The sequence below is a fragment of the Hibiscus syriacus genome, unplaced genomic scaffold (genome assembly GCF_006381635.1).
Source record: "Hibiscus syriacus cultivar Baekdansim isolate YM2019G1 unplaced genomic scaffold, ASM638163v2 tig00111027_pilon, whole genome shotgun sequence".
Classification (NCBI taxonomy): domain Eukaryota; kingdom Viridiplantae; phylum Streptophyta; class Magnoliopsida; order Malvales; family Malvaceae; genus Hibiscus; species Hibiscus syriacus.
Window position 1 is genome coordinate 3,838,786 of NW_024062960.1, and position 6,903 is coordinate 3,845,688.

The 6,903-nt window shown below is 33.5% G+C and overlaps 1 pseudogene; it reads right to left on the reverse strand.

Moving 5' to 3' along the window:
* Positions 1–4,116: 4,116 nt before the first annotated feature.
* LOC120150949 lies at positions 4,117–6,534 on the reverse strand (annotated as a pseudogene).
* Positions 6,535–6,903: the final 369 nt, after the last annotated feature.

The following is a 6,903-nucleotide window of genomic DNA, read 5'->3' on the forward strand; positions in this document are numbered from 1 at the left end:
GATCAAACACCATAATCTTACATTCCAACCTAATGAACTAGATAGAATCATGTAAACGAAATCGCCAATGTGATAAGTAATAGAGCTAATTGCATCACATGTCCTCAAAATATAAACTTCATTTTTAATTAGTCCATAAACTTTTAAACATTTCAAGTTCATCTTCAAATTATGACTCTCATTTTAAATTAGTCTATAAATGTTTTAATTTTATCCATAAACTATGATTATTCTAAACTAGTCCCTAAACTTTTGGACATTTCAATTTCATTCCAAACTATCGATATACACTAATCGTATACCCTCTCAATAAAATTGTTTGTCCAAGTTATGTTATTATAGGGGTGTGCAAAATTACCCGACCCGGTTGACCCGACCAACCGACCCGTCGACCCGGATCTAAAAAAACCGGGTAATTCTCTAAAAAAAATTACCCGGCCGAGTCGGGTACCCGACCCGACATTTCCCGGGTCGGGCCCGGGTCACAAAATCTAGTTTTTCCGGGTACCCGGTTACCCGAGTACCCGGTTAGTTTTTTTTATTTTTTTATTCTTTTATATAATATAAAATATAATGAATTATTATATTGATTTATTATATTTTGTATTCGAACTTTTAAATTTTATGTTCGGATATTAGAGTATGTAATTCGAAGTTTCGAACATTTAAATTTGTGTATATATTTTTTAAAATTAATAATTTGAAAATAAAAAATTAAAAACCGGGCGGGTACCCGCAAAATCCTGGTACCCGATTACCGGGTACCCGTAACATCCGGGTTAGGACACGGGCCGAGAAATCGTCGACCCGGAAGTTCCGGGTACCCGGAAATCAGGTACCCGAAAATCCGGGTACCCGGATTTGCACACCCCTATGTTATTATATGTTTGAAAAAATTAGGTTAAACTATGGTTGAAACTAATTATAAATTTTGATGAATTTTGGGATAAAACTGGAAGAGTCAATGGTTTGAGGATCAATTTAGAATGAGAGTCATAATTTAGAGATAAAATTAGGACATTCAAAAGTTTAAGAACTAATTTAGAATAAGATTCATAATTTAAGGATGAAATTAAAATATTTAAAAATTTAAAAATCAATTTAGTGTTTTAACTTCTCAAAAGAATCAACCTTAATTGTTATGTCAAGTTAATTAATTAGCTAACTTGGAAAAATAAAATTATAAGTATTTTTTTTGAAAAAAAATACATCAATCACTTAATCAAATATACGTAATTTTTTTTGTAGTATTGTGCACATTTATTGAGACAATCGATCATCATTGAATATGATCAATAGGGATGAACCGACAATTTTATTGGTCGTTTTGCAATTATATATTGAGAAATAGAGACTAAAGATTTCACAAATTCATTAATTTATTGCAACCTTTTAGGACAACTCTCTTAAGGTTTATATCTCCGGTACATACGAACAAGCGAGTGTTCAACAGAAATATGAAAGAAATTAAATATAATTAAAAAAATATATCTTATTATATTGAATAACAATATCTACAAAATTAAAAATTTTAATTATGAATGCAATGTGTGTTATTATTAGTAATTTTTTTAATAATCCGAATGATTATAAGATAATATATGTTTAGATTAATTTTTTATCATTGCCAGCATACATCTATAACTTATATAAATAATAATTATTTTTTATCACCGATATCGTCTAATTAAATAAACATTGAATGCCTAGAAATTCTAATTTTTTTAGAAATAAGTATTTACAAAGATGGTGGAGAGACATATGTGTATGGTATACAATAACAGAAAATGAACCGTCAAATGATATTTTAATTTTATTTCAAAAAGAAGAAAAAAGAAATTGATAAAGTTGATCGTCTTCCGCTTAGCGCTTAACATGGGGCTGTTGGGAGCGACAATGATTGTTTAACCAATCTACTAGTCTTTCTAATTATAGAAAGATTCCTTTTCTTTATTAAATTAATTTCGTGCAAATTTGGTATGTTGCTTACTATTTGTTCCTCTTTAATTAGTTCGATTTGTTTTGTATACGTCCATTTTTGTTTTCTTTCGATTTTCTTTTATCATTTTTATTTCATTATTTTTATTAATTTTTAATATAAAAATTAGTTTTTAAACTATACTTTAGTTAACTTTAAGTGTTTAAAATTTTTTCGTTAAAAGTAAGTATTTAAAATTTTATCCGTTACATTTTTAAGTGTCTAATGTCTATATCGTAATGATAGTTTAAAGAAATCGTTAAATGACACATGTCACGTTTATTTTAATTTTTTTAAAATTCAAATATTATTTTAAAGAATATTTTAAAAAAATTCCCGTATTTGTTGCTCCGGCGCACAATCATCATTTCATATGCAGAGATTATGGATTTCTCTAAAGATTTTAACAAAAAAAATAGGGATTAGGGTTTTAGAAAAAATTGAAGAAAAAAACTCTTTTAATCACCGAAATTACTTGATAGTTTCATGATTAGAAAAAAAAATTAAATCTTTAAGTTTGTTAAATCAAACAATAAAACATGATCTTTGAGGTTGCCAACACTACTAAATGTAAATAAGGAAAACATAATGTAACGAATGAAAGATCTATTCCAACACTTTTTGATGGGTTTATTTTTATCCCAGTTCTTTTGGGAAAAAATCGATGAAATTCATTTAAAACATAATAATAATAATTAGTAATTATATTAAAATATAAAACTTTATTTTATTTTAATAAAAAAGGAAAATTATAAATGTGTTTAAAATCTTTAATTGGAAAAAATTAATTATAAAAAGCGAGAGAGACAAAGGCAATATAGACAGCTAAAAGTCGTTAGGTGAATAACTGAGCTGATGGGAGGTCAGCATCAAAAGTCCCATTCCATTTCCCCCCAATTATATGGTGGGAGGGGCAGGCACCGACCATTTAGACCTGCCCCATATATAGGAATGATAACCAGGTCAGTCCGATTTTAGTTCGATCTAACTTTAATTTTATTACCATCCACACTTATTTAAAATATTATTATTGAATTAATCGAGATTTATAAATGTTATATTTAAATATAGTTAAAACTATCACAAAGTCATTTATATCGATACTCATATATTATCGTATTTCGAATAATTATAAAATACGATCGAATTGAAGAAAACTAATTATTTCAGGAGCAATATTATCTATTTTGGTCATAATACCAAAACAAATGATGGAAATAACATTCGTACAATTTTAATAAAAAAGTGTTATAGTTAGTAATAGTTTTTTTTTCTTGCTAGCAAGAATCACTTCGACTAACACGTGAAAATGAGATTTTAAAAAACATTATTATTAATAATAACGGTTTTTTTTAAATGTATATATCAAATTAGCTCCAAACGTTTATTAAAATGATCATTTTGGTGTTTATTCTTTTTTAAACAATTTAGGCGTCAATTTTTTATTTTATGGCAAAAAAACTCATAACGTTTGATTGAATAATCATTTTGACTCGTATTCTTTTTTTTTTCTAGAGCAATTTCGCCCTCACCATTTTATTTTCGATAAAAAGATCCCTATTTTAGAGCGTTAATCGTTCGTTAAGTAATGGTTTTCATACACATAGGAGTTTTTTTACCTTAAAATCTCCACACACAAAAAAGACCAAAATGATTATTTAATCAAACATTAGGAGATTTTTCGATATTATACCTTAAAAAAAGGTTTGGATCCGATTTGGGCAACCAAAACCTAATAATACAAATGTGTAAACCCAATTGATTCAGCATTGGAAACAAAAACCCAATTATCAATTTATAAAAGTTCGTCTTTAATTTTATTTAGAAAATGAGATATTTTATTTGAGTGGTATTAATTAATAATTTCTACATTTAATGAAATTGGGTTGAAGAAACAATGCTTCTAACAAATGGTTTCTATTTTGGAAAAATATAATGTTATGGTTTTTTCCTAAAGTTTACTGTAATTATTTGTTTGAAAGGTAAAAATGATATTTTATAAAATAATACTTAAATGTGTTTTTGAGTAACTTTATTCGTTCATTCCAAAAAGAATAATAATAATTCTTATACAAAAGTGGAACACACATGAGTAAATTCTTTGATTTACCCCATTAACACATTCAATCTCAACTTTTTCACAGCCTTATCTTCTGCGTATGAAGATCTTTCTTTTGTTCCTGCAGTTTTCTGTGTTTTTTTTTTTTACATTTTGGAAGATCACTTGGAGGAGGAAGAAGAGACTGATTAGGACCTTTCCCATTGTCCACCAAGAATGCCATCCTAAGCCCCCATGTCGTATGCACTTCCAAATGGCAATGCATAAACCAAATTCCTGAAAATTCACACAACAAATCGAGATAAAAAAAAAGTTCGTAAAATCATGTGTCCGTCTATGTTTACGAGTACCATTGTTAAATGTATACCTGGATTGTCGGCACGGAATCTGATAGCTACCCATCCCCCGGATAGTACCCAATTGTGTTCCTTTCAACAGGATCAACGAGATCAAATGTTTGAGGATCTGTTTTTGGATTATAGTTTCGGAGTCCCTTGCCAACGGCGAAGAAATTGTATCCATGCAGGTGGATGGGGTGGTTCTCAGGGGCTATGATCCCAGTATCTTGTAAAACAAGTTGTACCGTGGAGTTATAAGCCAGCCTGAAAACTTTCGTCCCGTTTCTTGTCTGCAAATTAGCCGGTGGAGTTCCAGTGTAGTTAAACAATGTGGCGGTTTGCTCGGGAAATCGGCGGTGAACACCCCACTTATGTTGAAGTAATGTGCTTGAAGTAACGCGGTAGTAGGCATGACGAATGTCACGTTGTTAATAGCCGCTACCACACGGCTTCCATTACCGGCTTTGCATGTAGGACAGGGGTTGATTCCTAGTCCAACGGTGAAATAAAGATCGTGATCGATTTTTTAAGGGACCAAGGCGGGAAATTGCTTGGAGTTTAGAGCACGGAGAGAGTCTATAAAGCTGTTGGCAACTGCCGTGGCGTTTTTCGGAGGCGGGGTGGTGAGAGTTGTGGGAACGTTGTCTAGTGTGCCCGAGTAATGTAACGTTGCGGTTGCTGTCACATTATCGACCGCGACCGGAGCGTCCATGAAAGGGGAGGCAGCAACCAAGTATTTACCTGAACGTTTATCGGCAGAGAAGAGGACATTGGTGGTTTGTCCTGGTGCTATTACGACTGTATCGGTTTTAAATGGTTTAACATATGTGGCGTCCACTTCGACAACCGTCAGCTTGTGCCCTGCAACCTTGAAGAACAGCTCTTCATTGAGTGCAGCGTTAATTAGGCGTAGCAGATAGGTCTTGCCGCTTTCAACTGGCAATTTGAAACCTCCTGGACATGATTGCAACATATTCTCTTATGTATCAAACATCCAAATTCAAAACCAAAGTGACTAAATTGGAGAGTAAGCGAAAGGGATGGAGAGTACTCTGTGAAGGGCAACCCGGGATCCGTCCCGGGAGACCGTTTATGGTGTGAGCATCCGAGACATTAGGAGCCAATCCAGACTTGAGTGCTTCGTTGATCACCGCTTCGGTGTCCGATTTCCACCACTCAGCTGAGAATAAATCAGACGATGACACATTATCATAAACAAATTACATTCAATATTAAGAATTCGAAGTCGGAGCTCACCTAATACAACACTACTTCCTTGTGGGTTTTGAGAAATGGATAAGGAACACCTCGCTTAGGCAAGATGACAATTGCACCGCTTCGGTGTCCGATTTCCACCACTCAGCTGAGAATAAATCAGACGATGACACATTATCATAAACAAATTACATTCAATATTAAGAATTCGAAGTCGGAGCTCACCTAATACAACAACTACTTCCTTGTTGGGTTTGAGAAATGGATAAGGAACACCTCGCTTAGGCAAGATGACAATTGCACCATGGACGGTAGACCTCAACCAGAGAATATGAGCATGCCAAAGCAGTGTTCCTCGTTGGCCTGTGATGGTAAAGTTATAGACATAGCTTTGTTCCTCGTTGGCCTGTGATGGTAAAGTTATAGACATAGCTTTGTCCTGTCGGGATCGGACATTGTGTGATATATGCTGGCCCATCAGCCCAACCTGTTTGTAGTTGCCTGATACCATGCCTGCAAAGAACCAACCAATGTAAAAGGGACCGTTTGGACCATTTCCAGTAGATAAAAAACAGGGATTTGAGTTATCACCAGTGGATGGAAACATTGTATTTGACATGGTTGACGACTTTCACAAGCACTGTATCGCCTTCTCTGGCGTATAAAGTTGGGCCTGGGAACTTACCATTGACTGTCACAATTGTTTTGCTTGAACATAATCTAGTCGTATTCTTCATCCCCACCTGCACGTGTCATTTCTGGCATCTTTAGTCCATTGGCTCGGGGGGGGGGGGGGGGGGGAAACACATTCTGGTATAGAATAAAACAATGTGAACTTACATTAAACTTGTAGTGTCGAACGGCACAGTCGACAAAAATCGGAAAGAAGAATGCAACGAGAACTAAAACTCGAATAGGAGAGTCCATTGTGCTTCTGTTTTGTTATCACTGAGTCGGAATGACAGCAGCACAGCCTTTTAAGGGGGGTGATAGAGCCAATTGCTGGCATGTCGTTGTTCTTCGGTTAGGTGGATGAATGTGTATCCTTTAGGAACAAGAATTATATAAAGGGTTTTTCCCATCATTTCTTGCATTTTACATAAAGTTGTGTTTTGGGACCAAATCATAATTGGACTGTTTCAAGTTTATTAGAAGCTTAATTGCAAGTTTATGTTGGTTGGGATTTATGATCTATAAACTTACATGGTTGCCAACCTTCTTTTTGTTGTTTATCTACAACATATTGTCTGAAAATTTTCATCTTTTTTACTGAAATTATTCAACACCCATAGTAATGACATGAGAATGTCTTA